The sequence below is a fragment of the Ambystoma mexicanum genome, chromosome 6p (assembly GCF_040938575.1).
Source record: "Ambystoma mexicanum isolate Mex_15411 chromosome 6p, UKY_AmexF1_1, whole genome shotgun sequence".
NCBI lineage: Eukaryota > Metazoa > Chordata > Amphibia > Caudata > Ambystomatidae > Ambystoma > Ambystoma mexicanum.
Window position 1 is genome coordinate 1,532,767,914 of NC_090935.1, and position 20,602 is coordinate 1,532,788,515.

At 45.1% G+C, this 20,602-nt stretch overlaps 1 long non-coding RNA gene across 1 annotated transcript in view; it reads right to left on the reverse strand.

The window, feature by feature from the left end:
• LOC138510619 (uncharacterized) overlaps positions 1 to 20,602 on the reverse strand; it is a 188,663-nt gene that overhangs the window by 20,767 nt on the left and 147,294 nt on the right. The window contains exon 2 of the long non-coding RNA XR_011280425.1: positions 5,260 to 5,355. This is a non-coding gene — a long non-coding RNA (uncharacterized lncRNA). The remainder of the gene's footprint in view (positions 1 to 5,259; positions 5,356 to 20,602) is intronic.

The following is a 20,602-nucleotide window of genomic DNA, read 5'->3' on the forward strand; positions in this document are numbered from 1 at the left end:
TCAGTGATGTCATCAATGACATTTGTGAAGTCATCTTTGATGTCCTGGGTGTTAGTCTTAGCAGTGCACAGTGCACGGTGGTGGAGCGAGTTATGGTTGCTTAGCTTACCATAACTGGCGGATTTCAGGGGTTTTTCGGTTTTACTTGGAACCTTAACGTCCCTTTAACAAAGTTTTTTTTACTGAACTTGAGCGGTGGCAGGAGCGCTACTCTGGGTCCCAGCTGGAGTAAGAACAAGATTCCAAAGATGTTCTCCTGATAGCACGCTTTCATGCGTCAGCAATCTTCAAGAAGGCTGATTGGATGCAGGTGTGCAGGGTTGAATCCCTCTGGTATGTACCAGGAAGTGGCAGCAGGGAATTCTGGTAACTATAGAGTAGAGCCAGCCAGGAATCAACTCTCCCCCATTTTCAATGTTAGCCCTCCACACTACAGATACCAGCATCCTTGCTGGCACTTCCCAGAGGGATTTAACCCTGAACACCTGAAACCAATCAGCCTCCCTGATGACTGCTGAGGGATGAAAGTGCACTAGGAGGAGATCTTTGGACTGTTAAGCAGATTGCAGCTATGTCCCCGGGATACACATGCCTGACTTTGGAGTGCCAGATTGTTGGTAACCCCCACCCACTATTGAGGGATGACATTGAAAATTGGCGGAGAGTTGGATTCTGGCTGGCTCTACACTACAGATACCAGAATTCATTGCTGCTACAGACTGGTACTTCCCAGAGGGATTCAACCCTGAACACCTGAAACCAATCAGCCTCCCTGTTGATTGCTGAGGCATGAAAGGAGGAAAATATCTTTGAATTGTTGAGAGGATTCCAGCTGGGACCCAGAGTTGTGCCCCTACAACCCCTCTTTTTGCTTGCACATATATATATATATATATATATATATATATATATATATATATATATATATATATATATATATATATATGATTTTTCATCCTTCCTTTTCATTCTTCAGATGGTTTCTCTGCTCGACTTTCATTTGGTTCCTCAATCCGTCATACATTGTATCTGGGATGACAGCTTTTCAACTGATTGATGTAGACCCATTTTTCTTCTGCCTGTTCTCCTTTTGGGATGCGGATTGTGTAGGCAAGAGGTGATATTTTATCTATAATTTCAAAGGCACCACGCCAAGATCAAACAAATTTCTGCTCCTTGACCTGATTCCTTTAAAAAATGTACAGGTAAACATTGTCACCTACTTCATATTCTTTCTTGGTGATCTTCAGAACCTAATAGGTCTTCATTGCTTCAGCCACTTTTCTAAATTGTGCTGACCATAAACAAAAGTGTGCTGGAGGTGCTTCCTTAAATTTTCAATGTGCTCATGAGTAGTGGATGCATTTATCAGTGTCTCTGAGTTCTGTCAATCAAATGCTGAGGTTATACCATTTTTCGTCTGGTCATGAGCTCAAATGGAGACATCATTGTTGCAGAGGATGGTGTAGAACTAATAGCCATCAGCACAAAAGGTAATCAGATGTCCCAACTGGGCCCAGAGTCTTCGACAAACTTCATTAAGATACTCACAATTGTTTTGTTGTATCTCTCCTCCCGCCCGCTTGAGGCCAGGTGGTTGGCAATGTGAAGTTTTCGTTTTACCCCTAGAATCCCACACATCTTCGCCATCAGCTCACTCGTAAAATGGCTACCTCTGTCCGACTCAATCCTTTGTGGGAGGCCAAAATGAGAGAAGATGTGATTCATAATTAGTGCAGCAGTTGTCTCCACCTTACAATTCAGGGCTGGAAGATACTTTACTCACTTTGCAAACAAGCAGGTCACAGTCAACATGTTCTTGTTTCTTCTGGAGAAGCGAATCACTGTCCCGATGAAATCGACTGGCAAATCTGAATAAGGCAGTGTCATTCCTCTTTTTTGTAGGGGAGCTCTGTGTGTGTGCGAATTTGGTTGAAATTGAGTACACACAAGATGCCGCTTTAGGTAAGTGTCGATGTCCTGGCCCATGTGTGGCTAGTAGGCAACCTTGCACAAGATTTCTAATGTCGTGTGAAACCCCCTATGATCGGCAGTGGCCACATCTTGGGTGTGGTTTAACATCAGGCTTTGGAATGAGGTAGGTACAACCCACTGGTCACAGCCAGATTGGACCCTTCTTACCAACAAACCGTCTTGGATCTGGAACATCTTGGAAAATTTCATCAACACCCGGAGATCCTTTTTCCTGGTAATATAACTCTGTTAGAATTTTCCAATGATCGTGTCCTCATTCTGTGCAGTGATCAAATCTGCATCTGTGGCTTTACTCCACTGGGCAGTAGAGAGTACACTATTTGCATGAGTTTGTGACCCGGTTACCGCAGCAACTTGGATTTCACCCAGCAGGGATTCCGATTCTCTGAAATCCCCCTGCAGAGCACTGGTCTTAGCCAGCTGGTCAGTCTGGTCATTTACAGTCTTATCTGGACCCTATATCTTGGAATTAACTCTTATCTTCTTCAAATAGATGGTCATCTTATTGGAGGTCACCAGATCGTCAATTGACTGGATCAATTTGGCATGCTTTACGGCTTTATTGTTTGCAGAAGAGCATGCCGCAATTCTTTGAGTTAATCAGGTTCTCCATAAACCCATTCCTGACATAATCCGAGTCAGTGATTATGACCAGTTCATTGAGTTGGTGGTGCACTGCAGTGAGGATGGCTTGATGAACGGCCATCAACTGTGCAACGTGACTACTTTGGGGTCCTATTTAATAACCAGCAGAGGGTTCCGGAGTATCATTCCCCCAGGCATTCCCAAAGCCAGCCACAACTTCTTTTTCCCTGTTGTTATCACCAATAGGCGCACCCATTCACATAAATCATAGGTATCCCCTGACAAGTGTCTTCTTCATAGACCTTGTGTGGGCAAGTTAAGTACACCTCAATGTTGTTGCTGGTCATTAGAATTTTGTCATCGAGACAGTTTTCTTGAGCACAATCATATAAGTCTTCCAACCCTTGCACTAGGGGACTCTACTTGTTTTGGCCATATCTGACCTCCACAGGAAAGCCCTGGATGGACAGAATACAGGAAGAACTGGAATCAGTATCGTTCCTTGCACAAGTTCTGTCACTTTGGAGATATTGCAAGGGTTGAGGAGGAGTTTTAGCAATGATGTGCTCCCCTTGGATGAATGGACAGTCATTTTTCAGCACCCACACCGTTGCCATGAGTGCCTTCTAGGAGTGATTGCATTTTTCCTTCGCAGAGGACAAAGTCTTGCTAGCGCACAAGATGACTTTGCTGACCTTGCTGTTCTTTTGATACAACTATGCTGTTAGGCCAGTATTTGAGAACCCTGTTGTAAGGAAAGATTCTCTTTATTGGACCTTTCCTTCCATCTTTACCGAACCCCTAAACATTTTGCTTTTATTTTTGAATCTGACCTGTACTTTTTGCAGTACAGTGAAGCCGTAAGCTTCACTGCACTGGCCTTTGTTCATATGTTATGGAGAAACTGATATGTCCTTCAGGCTATGTGTTATAGGGACAGAAACTTGTGCAAGTTGGGTTTTAGAGAATAATAAAAACATTTCAAAATAAGAAAAATAATTACAGTGTGAAGATTCACACAGAATTTTGATTTAGATATTAGAAAAACCAACCCACACCTTTATATTTCTTGTGCTCTACGAGATATATTTTATATTTTTTATCTAATTGTATGTAATGTGATCATTTTATGAGTGTTATAATTCTATATGTTTAACAAAATTAGCAATTTCCATGTATGAAATTTGGGTATTAGATATACCACTTGTCGTTTTACCCTTGGGTTCAGACACCTTTTATTACATCTTCTTTTTGTAAGAAAATATATCTCATCCATGTGGTAAGACGTGTATGATCCCCACAGCATGGTACATGCCATTTGATAACATTGTTATGTAATTGGTCACATGCTCTGCCAGGTTTCAAACTAACCAGTCTTTGCTTATGTCAGCAGTGATGTGCTGCTTGGGTGCATGTGGTGAGCTGCTCCAAGGCAACGCTGAACAGCTCCAAAGGCATCACTACTTTACTGGTGCTGTCCTGTCTCCAGATCATATCTGCGAGAAATAATGTACATCCTTGTTTCTCCCATAATATTTTCTCTTGAGGTGGTGCTCATTTCTGCAATTCAACAATGTGTGCCATGGACATTTAGATGTACATTTCTGGTAACTGCTCCTGTTTTACTTCTATGACAGGCAGTTTTCTTTCCATTAGAAAGGGCATGTAACCTGCCTGTTTGGCAGCTGCATCCAGAGCTGCATTTCCATGTGAAATTGGGTCTGTCCTTTTGGTGTGCACTGCGTACTTCACAATTGCTACATAGAGGGGACACTTCAGTGCATCTATTAATCTGGACAATAATGCTGCATGCTGAACTGGTGACCCATCTGACCTTCTGTACCCCCTCCTTTTCCATCTTGATAGACCTGAAACTACTGTGAATGTTACAGATGCTGAATCTGTATATATGGTGACATCATCGTCTGATGACACCCCAAGCACTTCTATGAGTGCTATTAGTACTACTGCTTGTGTCCTCTTCATGTCTCCTTCCTGTTTGTATTCCCTATTCTGTTTCTATTTTCACGTCTTTAATCACTGCGCTATTCATTTTCAACAGGATCTCCCCTGATATCCAGGTAACAGCATTTATCATTGGGCATGACCTTGTTCTCTCTCTCCTCTTCGTTACCCTTTAAGGCTCCTTCTCTATCTTCTGCATGGCTGCTTCTAGAACCCTACCTGCTTTATTTTCTGGCTTTGTCATAATCAGCTCTCGAATTTTCTTATTCACAGCAGCGTCCCATGGCGTTGTTGGTTTTGAGCCTGCTTGCTGTTTGTACCAGGGATTTGTATATCCTGTGGCAGATCTTATGGGATACGTTCCAAGTGTGGACAGGTCTGTCGACTGCCCAGGTGCTGGAGCCTGTGCCAAATTGGTAACTTCTAGTTAGGGCAGAATTGGCAACGGCGCTTTGTGAGGGGTCATTAATGCAATGCAGACAACTGCTTGTGATTCTCTAAACGTTTGACATTTTTATTAACACCAAAAAGTGCAAAGAAAACCTAACTAAACTCACTCTACTGTGGAGTTCCCTACCTAGTAATGGTTCAAAGGGAAATTCTGCTAGCATACAGAAAACTGGCCCTCACACTAAACAACAGAACATACAAAGCAAATAACAAACAACATATATACATTATAATCAAACAACCAATGACTTGGATAATCCTCACCTGTCCTGGGTAGAGCCCTTTTGCAGGATTGTCCAAAGTCACTATCTCCAAGTGTTCATAAAGAAAACAAAGTCTTGAATCAGTTCTTGAAAAATTCTAAAAGAAACAAAGGTTCACCCAAATGAAAATCCACTGGTAACAGTTATTTCTCCGTCTGTTAAAAAGTTCCCCTTTCAATTCCATTAAAGAAAACAGCACCAGCTCTCAGCTGGGGGTAAATACGCCAGAGTCATGATTGGGTGGTCCCTTACATGCGGCGGTAACCCTGTCACCACCGCATTTAAGGGCTACCGCCTAACTCGTGATGAGGCCCTTTGACTCTTTTCGGGAATCATAATTGTCCATACGGGATTTCTCCTTGATGTGATAATACTTGCAACAATTTGTAATCTTCAGTTTTAACCTTCCGGGTGATTTCAAACAGCATTCGCCCTCTCAATTGGAGACATGCACCCACTCCGGTGAAGTTAATTAGTCGACAATGGGGAAAAAATAAAGTTTTTCTTGTACACAAGCACGTTAACAGGTATTGAATGTGTGCATGATACATTTCCTTTTTTGATAGGATTTCTAATAGCAACAAACAACTTTTACTCGCTTTAATTTATACGCAAATTGTATTTGAGCTGTTTACAGTTACCTGCAATGGGTTTTAGTGATTCGAAGTACAGAGCTTCACTCACCAGCTCTAGAAAAACTGCGGTTGCTGGTGGCTTACACTTCTCGACTTTTCTTCCTGCTACTACTACTTCAGACACTCTTGGGACCCACACCGCACTGCAGCATGGTGTCCCTGGTCTGGCCTTGACCACAGGGAGTCTCCATCACTCCTCTGTGCCTCAGCTTGCTTCTACACTCAGACTTTGGGGTGCAGCACAACATCAGCTCTGCAGTCACACTGATTAGGTGCACCTGGGGAAACCTTTAACTGCACCATGTTTCTCTCAGTGCAGCCTCAGTCAGACAGGGTTTGTGAACACAGGACCAATTCAGAACCTGCAGGTGAAATCTGCCCTTGTCTCATCCAGGCATCCCTTAGGTGATCACATTTCCTCATGAACTGCCAGTCTTGTGCTCTTCTTCTTCAGCTACTATTGCCAGCCTTCCAGCTCCTTCTCTCTGATCCTTCCTGCTGGAGCCTTTATGCCTCTCTGGTGGGGCAATTGACTTCAGGCGTAGGCCCTTAATGTTAATTGCCTTACCATAGCAAAAGCTATTAGGGTTACTTGCCTGTCCTTTCCTTCTGCATGCCTCCTCAGCCCTCTTCTTCATCACAGTCCTTGTGGGATTCTGGGACACGTAGTTCTTTTTAAGGAAATTAGGTTTTCCTACTTCTTTAACATTGTTAAAGGTAGTTTTAATTCCCTTAATATTTCTAGAAGAGGGATTGTGTGTTGAAGTCTTAGTAGAGATAGATGGTATAGAAAAGGTAACACTTCCTTCATTTCGTTTGGCACACTCTGGGCATTGAGGACGTTGTTTATTTTTCAGGGATACATAAGACCTTTTCTTTTGATATAATAGGTTGAGGAGTTACAACCTTGGAGTTTACCATTTCAGTCTCGCTAAGAGGTTGCGATATTTTAAAGTGGCAATAAGCCAAAACATCCTCTGACATAGTGGCAAGAGTATCCCTCTCAGAGGAAAAATACTGTGCGTCATCCCACGGAATCTCCCCACTACCCTGTGCCTTGTCTCCAACCAGGTGATCCTCCCGCAATGCACCGCCCCCAAAGTTGGGATCAGGAAGCAACTGCCCTGTCCTTGCCACCTGAGAGGACACTTTAGGCAGGGTTTTGGTGAGGGATCTGCAGGATTCCCCACAGCACATTGCAGCCTGTGTCATGCATGTGCTGTCTCTGGGAAGGGTGGGGCTGTGGTTACAACAGGTGGCTTTTATCCTTGCTCATTTCACCTCTCTGACTTCTACTTTGTCATATAATTTCCATAATTCTAATATTCTCTGCCTCTGTCTTAGCTTTTTAGGCGTATACGTTGAAAACAAGTATGTGAAAATATGTTCAGCGATTCCCTTATTGTGCATGCCTTCTGCTGACCACGCAGTAAACATTTTCCCTTCTGTCCCCGCCGCCCATTCATTATTTGTACTTAATAATCTTCTCCCTATACGTCAGGAGCTCCTTGCACATATGTTCAACTAGGGTACACATTTTAGACCACAACAATGTCACAGTGACATGATGGCCAACAAGGGATTAATGAGGGATATCCTAAAAATCCATCAGGATTTCAGCCCTCGAGGCCTGGAGTTGGACAACCCTGCTACACAGAATCTTCTTTGAGGGAAAGAGTACTGGTGTGTTTAACTACTATCAAAGCCTTTTTCAGAGATACTTTGTTCCAATAGCTATTGCCTGTAGCCCTGAGCTCTAGTGAAAACTCAGGCCTCCTTTGCTGGATGAGTATAATTATAACCTTTGCTTTATTGGATGGAAATGCATGTTCTTGCATCACTTCTCTGTGCTTTCTGCAGGGAAACAACTATCTGATTAGCATTGATCTTTAAACATGGAAATCAATTTGGTGTTTGACTATTGGATGAGACAGCTCTGACATGGGATTCAGAAGTAAGTAATTTCTAAATGTACCCAGAAAGACTGACCCATGTCGCTTATCATAAGTTTCTCGACCATACGAGGTTCAGATAAATGTATGGTCGGTAATATTAAATGGGCGACCCCCATCTTGATAGCTGAAGGCTAGAACCCATGCGGGTCCATGCCCATTAAGGTGTTTACATGTGTCATACCCATGCAACATTGTGCTGTGCTGCTACAAAACCTCAACCTGAATCCAGGGAGATAAGAACATTGTTCTATATTGTTATATTTAAAATGCTAAACAAAATGTGTACCTTATCAGTTATCAAAATTTCTAGTGACTGTGAAAAACTTGTAAAATAGGTATTACATTTTAATCAGTTATAGGGATAGGTTTTGTTTTGGCCAATATATATCTAAAGCTGGTGTTCTTTAATTGTACCATTTTATTTTCTAATGTATGTAACTGGTCAACTTTCTATAGTCAGGGTGACTTCAGAGAGACTCAAAGGGAGGAGTAACTAAAACTTGCATTTCAAGAGTAAAACGGTATCCTGAGCCTTTGTTTTAAGGTCCATTCTATAAAGGTACGGATGAGGTGTTACATTGTAGGGAAACTGTAATTATTTCACCACTGCAGTGTTGACAGCAGCTTTATTTCGAACACAGACTGCCAGTAAAAATAACCACAATTAATGTCCACTAATATCTCAACAAATTCAAAGGGTCAACATGGAAATGAATGATCTGCAGATGCCCCCATGAAGTTCACCTCTGGGTTTTCACCACCCATCGAGGTCTCAAAATAGTGAGAGTCTAGAGAGATATTTGACTATCTGTCTAATACTCTTGTCCACAATTGAGTCCTTATTCCCAGTGGCTGTGGGCCACTTGACTTGCTGGATAAAATATTGCCTGAACAGTAAAGAAAGAGGTCAAGTATTCACAACGTTGAGTGGTACTGAAGAGATGCAAGAAGCCCTGTGGGAGAGTTTCATGAGGTAAGACATAGTGGCAAACGTGAACCTCATCCATCTGCCCATACCGGTACAACTGGACACTTCCTAAAGTAGATGATTCCGCATTTCTCTTCTAAATCCAGTGGGCTAGAGTGAAGTTTGGACCTCTAAGGGCAATATTTTTCACTACCTACATAAAGACATATGTATCTTGAAATGAAGCCTACTTCGACAGGATGCTATGGGAAATCAACAGTTTTTTATCTTGTTATCTTGTGATACATCATGTCTTTATTGGTGTGCTTCATGCTTCCTATATAAATATTGCAAGCTGATGGGAACTAAAGCATGCATTTTATGAAGTGTTTATGGTTTGTAAAGTGTTTTAACTTTTGCTATGATCATCATATTTACATTTATCCGTATTTTACTAGAGTAGTTATGTGTAAATACAAATTTCATTCTGTCTTTTTGTCTTATTTACATGTAGATTGTGCATACAAATGTGAAGATAAATTGTCAACATGTATTTGTGAAATTCACTATGAAGAAATGACATGCAATGTGCCCCAAAAGAGGCACAGCCCTCCGTTATTCCCCCTTTTCAGACAGTGGGCGCAAACACTGAAAACAGCAGCATTAAAATCTGGTGTTCCCAAACCCTTCAAAATTAGATACTGTGCTATCTCTATACCATGCAATACACAAAGCAAAATAGCTAAATATATCATGTCAGAAGTAAGCCGTTTAGATGCTGGGAATAGCTTATTACAGTAGGAAATAAATATAATACTGGGAAGTGGCTCCCATCTGTGGAATTGCCTGAAAAACTTCAGAAATTGCTAATCTTTGTGTTAGAGCACAAACATTAAGGGAGTGGTTTGTCCCTATGGGAGAGGCAGACCAATTGCAGGTGTTGCTCGTCTCTATTGGAGGGCAAAAACAATCTAGGAAGTGGTTGTGTCCAGTGGGAGATCCAGAAAATATTTTCTCTGGGAACTATCCAGCACCTGTGCATGGTGTTGACTAAAGTAGAATACAAGCTAGCCATCCCAATAGTCAGTGTTAACATCATTAGCTTTTTTCTTCTCTCATGCTCCACCACCAGTGGCGCTGCTGCTTTGAGTGTCTGATTAATTGCCATGAAAAGACATTGACCCTCATTACAATACTAGTGGTAGCCGTGCCGGTATAACAGGCAAGGCGCCCGCGGCTATCATTTTATTTCCGCAACCCAGGAATGGGCAATTACCGGGTCAATCTGGCCCAGCCGGACTCGGTAATTGCCAATTCCTGTGCGCTATGTGCCATAGGGCTCATTGGGAATGGGGAGGCCGGATACACCAGCACCATTCAAAATGGTCTGCTCGCAGGTGCCGGTCCGCAAACTTGCAATGAGGCCCATTGCCACTCCAGTTGTCTGCATCTGACTTGTACATTGAAACAAGTCATAGGCCCTCATTAGGACTCCGGCGCTAAACCATGGTGTGGAGTCCGCCATGGAGAAAGGGGGAATTACCACCCCATTCCAAGGTTGACGGGGCGGTAATTCCCCCTTTCTCCATGGCCATTCCCCATTCCCATTTTTGCCCCATAGGGCTCAATGGGAATGGGGAAGGCGGCAATTATGGTACCGCAAATTGCGGTACCGTAATTGCCATCAAGGTCCCTTTTTGGGTCCCTACTTTAACGGCTGGTCCAGACCAGCCGTTCAGGTCGGGTCCCGCAAAGGGACCTCGTAGTAAGGCGCTAAGGAGTTAACGGCGCTGCAGCCTTTTATGGCGCCGTTAACCCCTTAGCGCCAGGGTCGTAATGACCCCCATTGTCCTCTGAATTGCTGCTGTATCGAGGGTATTGTGGTTGGGGACAGAACAGAGGTCTCTTGCTATAGTCCTCTGGAATATGATGGGGATTCATTTAAATGAGTGTCAGTTGCTTTCACATGGGACTCTGAGAGGTTTCTACTGTGGTTAAACACAATAACCCCAGCAGCACTAAATACTCTTTCACACTTCACACTAGTAAGGGGACAGCGTTGGTTTCAATGGCCAATCAAATAGTACTCCTTTTGACATGGACCACTTACTCAGTGAAAACAGTAGTTAACCATCATCGCTTCTCAACTGGCATGAGCTAAGCTAATAGGCATCCAACATCTGTGCAGCTATAGGCCAACTGATGTGTTGCTGTAGAGACACATTATAGAGCATGCACGACTGGGAGGGAAATATTCCCTGAAGTCTCTTCTAGCCATCCTGAACACTGCTCCCTGAATCTTGGTGTATTTAGACGACTAGGCAGGTACTGCCTGATGACGTTTATTGTTAGTGGTGGAGTGTGCATATCAGGGGATGTTGCATTGTTTTGCTGTCTCTGCCATTGATGCAACTGGTCTTCCTAATGTCTTATCGGTGCAACATTGCACGTAGTTGGTGTGTCTTGCTCTGAGTGTGATTAACCAGAATATTACTCAGCCTTGTGCAACTGAAAGTTTGCCAGCTTGACTTTAAAGCATGGGTCAATGAACAGTGCCACGCGGTATTTGGAGTTTCCCCTTATTGGGCAAATGTGTGCATCCTAGTGCAATGTTGACAACAGTTTCAGCGGCAGTGATGCTCTCTAACTAAGTTGGACAGTTACATTCCCCACAGATACATTAGTGAAAACACTTCACGGAGTCATGAAGCATACTGGTAAACACTCCGGTTGGCTTCCTCAGCACTCTGGTTTCCTACCTCAACTGTCTTAAGCAGAGAACAGAAGTTATTCTGCAGCGACCACTGAGATGATGTGACGAATGCTCCTTCCAATGCCCACCTGTAACTGTACCTGTTGCAGTTGTCACTGACTGCTTCGCCCTGGTCACACAGGGGCTTCAGATTGTATATTATGGAATGCCAGTAATGTGGCACTGATTACCTTAGTTGATGGAATAGCAAGTTCTGGCCAGCATGAAATGTGAGCAGACCTTCTGGGTCACACCATTCATGATACCTATAGACTGGAAATAGGCAAGTAAACGGTGGAAGACATTCAAGAAGCAAGGGCCAGGCCTAGTGTCACTAATAATTAGTCAGTCAATCAGTGTTTATTTGGTATAAACCATTAATATCCAACGTACATGAACAATTGAAGACATATTATAAAAGACAAAATACCACAAAAAAGAAGATACATGTTATAAAAAGTTTAAAAAGAAGTTTCATAAAATAGAGTCCTACCACACAGTGCCTATCGGCCCCCCATAGACTCTTTCACAAAAGACACAGGATCATACATATAAATCTCCCTCCTCTTTTGAATTCAATATTAAAATCATTGCTTCTGCAAAATTACTCACTTTATTCTTTAGAAAGTGTGATTTTAGCCATTTACATACCAGCAAAAAATGCTGAAGATTCCCAGTCAATCCCAGCCCACGTGGGCATTTGCTGTCTGTCCACAGTCACAGGGTCCTGGAACGTACCGGTAGAACGTTTAACCGTATTATAAGGGTTATTCTTCTGCATTCAAGCGATTTCACCTTTGTAATAACATTTTTGTAACTGTCCTTCTGTCACAGTTCTCTCTATACAGTTTAATTGTTGACAGTTTTGGCAGAAGCCCATGTGTGCGCTCCCAGTCCTCTTTCTCTGTGCAACTCACAACCATGCTCCCCTTTTGCCCTTTAGTGGTGGTGCATAAACAGTTTAAATCATCTATTTCCCATCTTTCTTGCATGGCAATCCCTTCTGTAACCCATGTGTATTTGCCCCTTAGAGGGGAAGTTGTAATTTCAACCAAGGCATTATATACATTTGGATTGGTTGTAGCATCTATATGGATTTTCAGGAAATACTGGAGGAAACGATTATGCGCCTGGGATGCCAAACTGGGACCCCTATCTCTCAGTACAGTGCTGCCCCAGGTATCGCTGGTGAAAGCCCAGCCACTTTCCTGAGGAAAACATTTTACTCCACCTCCAACTTTACGCAAGTCACATATCCCCATAGATCAATTCCATAGAGTGCAACCATTATGGTCTTAAGTTTCAGTACTTCCAGAAATTTATCTAGCCTTTTCCCCCATACAGATAATAACATCTTTGGAGACCCTTCAGACTTATTTCCAGCTGCTTGACTGCCTGATTTATGTGGCCAGTCCATCTGCTATTCTTTGCAAAGATTATCCCAAGGTATCTGTATGAGGTCACCTCCTCTATTCTTTCCTGACTGATGCCCCACTTCCCCTGTTGCTTGCCTCTACCAACGGTTACAATTTTAGTTTTTGACAGGTTTAGCGACAGTTTAAGGTTTTTAAAAAAACTGCTCAGAATACTGTAGACTTTGCTGCAGACCGCCCCTCTGTGAGATCAATCAGTGCCGTATCATCAGTATAGAGCAGCGTGCTATAGGACACTCCACTTAACTTCTCTGGAATGACCTTAGCGGATGACTCATGCCTGTTAAAGCTTTAAAGAAACAGGGCAAATATGAGTGAGGCTAGTGGGCAACCCTGTCGGACTCCCCTGTTTGTAAAAATGTCCCTTGAGTATTTGTTCCGACCCGCACATCGGATTGCTGCTGAGCTATTACTGTACACCAATTGGATCATCTGCAGGGTGTCCAGTCATATTTTCAAATACAATATTTTCGAAAGTCAAAATGTCGAAAATATTTATTCGAAAATAAAAATGTCGAATTACAAAAATGTTGAATTTTTTTCGATTTGTTTTCGAATTAATGTTTAAATAAATAATTAATTAATAATAGTTTATTAAACATAATTTTTTTAAATAATTAAAGGTATATCCATGGTGGGTGGGGGGGATGGGGAGGAGGGGGGGGTTGGGGTAGGGGTTTGGGTTGGGTTTTTTCAATAATTAATTATTTAATTAATGGTTTATTAAATATTTTTTTAAAAAAAATTAAAGGTATATCCATGGGGGGTGTTGGGGGGGATGGGGAGGAGGGGGGGGTTGGGGTAGGGGTTTGGGATGGGGGGGTTGGGGGAAACCCCCCCATAAAAAACGTTAGTATTTGTGACATTTTACATAGTTATTTTAACATTGGTTTTTCGATTTTTTTTTCGACATTTTATTTTCGAATTAATTACTTTTTCTATTATATGTATGTGTTTTCGACATTTTTGAATTCGACATTTTTGAATTCGACATTTTTGTAATTCGAAATTATGTTTTCGAAATTATGACTATATACCCATCTGCAGCAATCCCCCTGTAGCAATCCCCCTGGAACCTCTATTTTGGCTAGTTATTTCCATAGGATACTCCTATTGACTAAGTTGAAAACTTTAGGCAGATCGAGGAATGCTACATGTAGCTTTCCCCCTCTTATCCTTGTATATTTTTCGATAATGGTCTGCAACACAAAGCACTGGTCCAGTGCCGAATATCCCTTCCTGAATCCTGCTTGGTTACCTGGCATTTCCCCCACTCTAGTAGGCGGGCCGCCGGGCATTATGTAAAGATTTTACTCGTAAATTGGTACCAGGAGACTTCTGTTCCAGGAACTTGGGCATTTCTGTACAACCACTATTGCATTGAATATTTTTGTCAGGGCTTGTATCCACCATTCTGCTTTCCACAGAAAAATGTCTGGTGTCAGGCCATAAGGGCCGGGCGCTTTATTTCTTTTTAACTGCGTAATTTAGACGTGGTTTTCCTCTTGACCGAATGTTAGTTTTTCAGCTATATTTTGACCGGCATAGTTTCCACCAGTTTTATCTGCCTTTGGATATTAAGTATTTCTTCAAAATGTGCAACCAATCATTCTGCATGAATAGAGCCAGTATCCCCCTTATCAGTTTCCCCAAATCCTTTTGCCACCAGTCTCCAGAATGTTTTCACATTATTTGTTTCCAGTATCCTATATAGGCGTTCCCATTGTTTCTCTATGAATTGATATTTCTTATCCCTCAACTGTTTTTTATATGCACATTTTTGTTCATGGAGGGCCGTTGCTTGGCTATTGGCCCCACCTACAGCCTGGTTTTATCTCCATTTCGCATCCCTACACACTACATCAAACCAGGTTGTGTCTTCTGGCTTTCTCTTTTCCGTAATGTGCACTTTTTCCTCAGGCTTCGCCATTCTAGCCCTTATATACTCAATAATGCCTTCATACTGTGTGATAATCTTTCCCTGATCGAGCTCATTGCCCACTTAGGCCAGAAGGGACATTGGACCCATTGGTGCTGCCATACATTCCAGTTCTAACTATAAGGAATAAGCCATTGTGCCACTACTTCCTCTAACATCTCCCACAGGTAATTACCCCGAGGGGCTTTGCCATCAACACATTTCCATGCATAAAGTAAGGTGTGGGGGAGCTGTGTGCCTCGTGCTAATGCTCTGGAGATTCATGTTAACTGATGGAAGGAAATCTGACACATTGCATAGAGATGACAATGTAATCAATGCCATGTCAACTTGTCAACTTTTCCAAAAGAAAACTGACTTTACTTTCCTCACACTGATATAGTAACAGTATGACTGTAACATATATCTGGCTGTATAAGTGGTTTTGAAAAGGTATTGGTGACCTGTATTGCAAGCGTACATCATCGAGCATAATACCCAGGTTGGCTGTGAACTGGCATGCTATAGCAATTGCAATTGATTCATGACACTCCTGGGCATTCTCAAGTGCCTGTGTGGCATTGGCAGGTGCATTTGGGGAATATTCATACATCTGGGTGTTGTCTGCACTGCTGGGATACTGATAGGGCTTGATGGTCATTCTATTGTAAGGCATCAAGGTTTTGCAGAGAAATTGTATGGGATATAGGCAGCATGGTGTGCAGTAAATGTAGATAGTGTGGGTCTGCTGTTTGTGTCCTGAGACTTTACAATAAACATGTGCATGGTGCCATCTCATATGGGTACTTAAGTTAATCCCATAATTACCGTGGCACACACTTTGCTTGCATAGAGTGCAGGTGGAAACATTATGTGTTTAATTGCTCATTGTGTAGACATTCTTCACATTGGATTTTAGTTTTGGTTGTGAGCTGAGACAGGGCCTTAGACGGGGGCTGAGCTTGTCTGAACATTCAGAACCCCTAGGTCTACTGTGAAAAAGCTTAAGTGGTGGTAAGGATATTGGTGGTGATGTTTCTGCAACAGGCCGGTGACTTGCACTAGCACATTGTGATATATGTGGCTGTTTTTGAAAGCGACTCAGCACAGTCAGATGATTGCCTGTCTTTAAATAAATGGGAACTTTGCTTCAATCAGCATGTTTCATTGTTTTGTTCATCTAGGACCGGTAAGATAGTCCAGGGCAATCCATTTGTCTTGGAAGCAAGACAAGGCAGAGTGACAGATGTTTGAATCCTGGTCCACGCTTAAAGACTGGTCTCTGGTACCAAGTGTATTATAAAAGACTCATTAACTAATTAAACCATTCATAGTCTCTGCCTATGGCATTGTCCTTGTTGGTATGAACGATATTATTCACGTGGATATTTTAATGGGTTGTTTTAGAGGACAGGGCACAATCGCTAACTTAGTCATAATCATGGTCTAACTCAATAAAGTGAGGAGGGGAAGGAATTCTGATATCATGCTCCCCTTCATTCTGTCTTTATTCTCCTTTCTGTCCATGACTTGATGAGATAAGCCCTTCTTCTGCCACAGGAAGTGTGGCTAACAGATTGCCTCCCAAACCTCCTTTTTGGTAACATAATCAAGCTGCAACAACTATCCATGTAATACTAGATCTCATTGCAAACCAGATTGACTAGTATCAGACTGTCCAAATCTTGTGGAATCTAAAGATGTCCGATTGACCAGAATGACTGCACAATACCATGCATAATTTGGAAATCTCTAGTGCATACAGAAGGAGTACCTATTCCTAAATGTTCACTAGATGCTCTCCTCCCCTAGTCAAAACGTCTGGCGCGCATCAGAGCTCCAGACATGTTGTGGCCTGATACCTCGCTGAACTTCTCCATGGAAGTTTGTCCACTCTCTCAATTGACAATTTTTATTTTGTATCATGGAAAAATCATGTGTGTCGATTTCTTATTTCCTGTAAACTTATAACAAATATTATTTGTTGCACCCTCTTGAAAGAAATCCCAATAGTTTCTCTCCTTTCATGTTATCTCTTGAAAACAGTTGCATATCAATGTCTGTGATTTTATCTCTAATTGACAGAATCATGCTTTGAGCTCTGTGAGCTTGTTTTGTCATGAAACAAACAAACTCTTCAAGTTTCAACTCCCCTACAGAATAATCAGACACAATTCTCTCTGTTCCCTGAAAGAGAAATCTGGTTTCAATCTCTGTGATTTTCAGCTCCATCACGCCAACATGTGTGTTACGATCAGTAATTGTATGTCCCTTCACTAGGAGTTTCTGCTCCCTTATGGAAAAGTACATGGTCACTCTCTGGCCCTCATTACGACCCTGGCGGAGATCCATGGTGCAATTTGCACCATGGACCATGGCGCAGAGCTGCCAACTCCGCCATGGGGGTTGGCGGACTTACCGCCCCATTCCGACCTTGGCGGGGCGGTAAGTCCCCAATCCCCATTTACCCTTCCCCATTCCCATTTTTGCCCCATAGGGTATAATGGGAGTGGGGAAGGCGTTAATTACGCCACCGTAGTTTACGGTGGCGTAATTAACAACAAGTCCCGTAGCGCCATGGATTTTACCGCCTGCAAAAAGCAGGCGTAAAAATCACCATGGCGCTACGGGAAGTTGTAATCTGGCGGAGAGGTACGCCATGCATTACGCTGGCGTAAACCCCTCTCCGCCAGGGTCGTAATGAGGGCCTCTGTATTTTATGTTCGCTCATGAAACAAATCATGTGGCACTTATTGAATTTGTGTTCCCTAAAAGAAAAATCACTTGTCACTCTCTGTGATTTTATGTCTTCTCATGAACAAATCGCATGTCACTCTCCATGTTTTCTTTTATATCATGCAAAACCCATGTTTCACTCTGTGATTGTAAGCTGTCTTGTGAAAAATATTGTGACACTCTCTTTGGTTTCATGTGCTCTTGTGAACAAACCAAGCATCACTCACTGATATTCTGCTCCCTCAAACCGGCCGATTCATGGAAATAATGTGCGCTGAAATTTTCAGTGCAAGCGTGCGAAAGGGTGCGAATCGCAGTGCCAGTGCGAAAATCGCAGCGAAACCCGCGCACAGCGATTCATGGAAGTAGGTGCGTGAGGAAATCCCAGGATGTGCGCCAAAATACTGCGTGGCGCACGCTGGCGCACACGTCTTCAAACCGCATGCGCTAAGCGCACAGCGAAAGCGCACATAGCGCGGTGCACACAACAAAAGTAGGCGTAACACGGGGCGTGACACGCGGAATGGGGAACAACGCGTGAAAATGAGGGAATCACGGTGGAAGTACAAGAGGCAAGTGCGCGGAACGCCCACACGCTCGCCTACAACACGTATTCATGGAATCGAATAGGGCAAACCAGCGCACGGGCAAAGACGCTCACAGGCCTAAACACGTCCGCCACACGAAGGCAGGTGGTAGCGTCCCTGCGCATGAAAGAAATGTGCGCCAAAATGTGCGCTAACAAAAAGGACGTATATGCAGCCATGATGAATGTTCCATACTGTGGACCTCAATGACGTGCAAAGGGGTACGCGACAAACACTGACACCCGCTGTGTGAAAAATAGCGTGCGCGTGTATTTCGGGGGTGTGTGGGAAGTTTCACACGCGATAGGCCTTGGGCGAGCGGGGTACGTGTATTTCAGGGGTTCGTGTGAAGTTTCACACGCGATTGGCCTGGGTACGTGTATTTCAGGGGTGCACAGGAAGTTTCACACGCGATTTTGCTGTCAGAGCGGGGAACGTGTATTTTGGGGGTGCGCAGGGAGTCCTACACGTGAATTGGCAGTGTGGGTCCCCCCAGGTGTCCCCTCTACCCCCTCCATGACCCCTGCAGGCAGCCCACACCACAGGGGACTACCCTGCACCCCTGGTCATGTCCCGCAGGCAGCCCATCCACCATGGCCATGCCCCACAGCCAACCCACATGTCACCTTGCACTACTGCCCACCAACGCATGTCTCCCAGCACCCCCATCCCCCAGCAGTCAGGGGCACCTGCCAGCAGGCCCACACTCATGTCCCACTCATGTCCCCCTGCACCCCCACCCCCCAGCAGTCAGGGGCACCTGCCAGCAGGCCCCCATCCATGTCCCTCAGCACCCCCACCCCCCAGCAGTCAGGGGCACCAGCCAGCAGGCCCCCACTCATGTCCCCCAGCACCCCCACCCCCCAGCAGTCAGGGGCACCTGCCAGCAGGCCCCACTCATGTCCCCCAGCACCCGCACCCCCCAGCAGTCAGGGGCACCTGCCAGCAGGCCCCCACTCATGCCCCCCAGCACCCCCACCCCCCAGCAGTCAGGGGCACCTGCCAGCAGGCCCCCACTCATGTCCCCTTGCACCCCCACCCCCCAGCAGTCAGGGGCACCTGCCAGCAGGCCCCCACTCATGTCTCACTCATGTCGCCCTGCACTCCCACCCCCCAGCAGTCAGGGGCACCTGCCAACAGGCCCCCACTCATGTCCCCTTGCACCCCCACACCGCAGCAGTCAGGGGCATCTGCCAGCAGGCCCCCACTCATGTCCCACTCATGTCCCCCTGCACCCCCACCCCCCAGCAGTCAGGGGCACCTGCCAGCAGGCCCCCACCATGTCCCCCAGCACCCCCACCCCCCAGCAGTCAGGGGCACCTGCCAGCAGGCCCCCACTCATGTCCCCTTGCACCCCCACCCCCAGCAGTCAGGGGCACCTGCCAGCAGGCCCCCACTCATGTCCCACTCATGTCCCCCTGCACCCCCACCCCCCAGCAGTCAGGGGCACCTGCCAGCAGGCCCCCACTCATGTCCCCTTGCACCCCCACCCCCCAGCAGTCAGGGGCACCTGCCAGCAGTCCCCCACTCATGTCCCACTCATGTCTCCCTGCACCCCCACCCCCCATCAGTCAGGAAAACCTGCCAACAGGCCCCCACTCATGTCCCCCAGCACCCCCACCCCCCAGCAGTCAGGGGCACCTGCCAGCAGGCCCCCACTCATGTCCCACTCATGTCCCCCTGCACCCCCACCCCCCAGCAGTCAGGGGCACCTGCCAGCAGGCCCCCACTCATGTCCCCCAGCACCCCCACCCCCCAGCAGTCAGGGGCACCTGCCAGCAGGCCCCCACTCATGTCCCCCAGCACCCCCACTCCCCAGCAGTCAGGGGCACCTGCCAGCAGGCCCCCACTCATGTCCCCCAGCACCCCCACCCCCCAGCAGTGAAATGGCGATTCCATGACACAAACCAAAAGTCAACTATGTACATCAACACATGTCCGCCACACGAAGGCAGGCGGTAGCGTCCGTGCGCATAAGAAAAATGTGCGCTATCAAAAAGCACGTATATACAGCTCTGATGAATTTCCCATAATGTGGCCCTCCAGGACAAATGATGTGCTAAGGGGAACGCGACAAACACGGACACCCGCTGTGTCAACAATAGCGTGTATTTCGTGGGTGCACAGGGATTTTCACACGCGATTGTGCCTGGGCGAGCGGGGTATGTGTACTTCAGGGGCTCGTGGGAAGTTGGGCTCGCGGGAAGTTGGGCTCGCGTGAAGTTTTACATGTGATTGGGCTTGTGCGAGCGGGGTATGTGTAAATCTGGGGAGGGCGGGGAAGTACAGGAAGCAAATGTGTGGAACGCCCACATGCACGCGCCAAAAAAGACACGCTAATCCGGAAACAGGTACGCCAGCAAGAAGCAGGCGTACGTGGACCCGCGCAGCATAAAAGTGCGCGCAAACAACAAGCAAGCT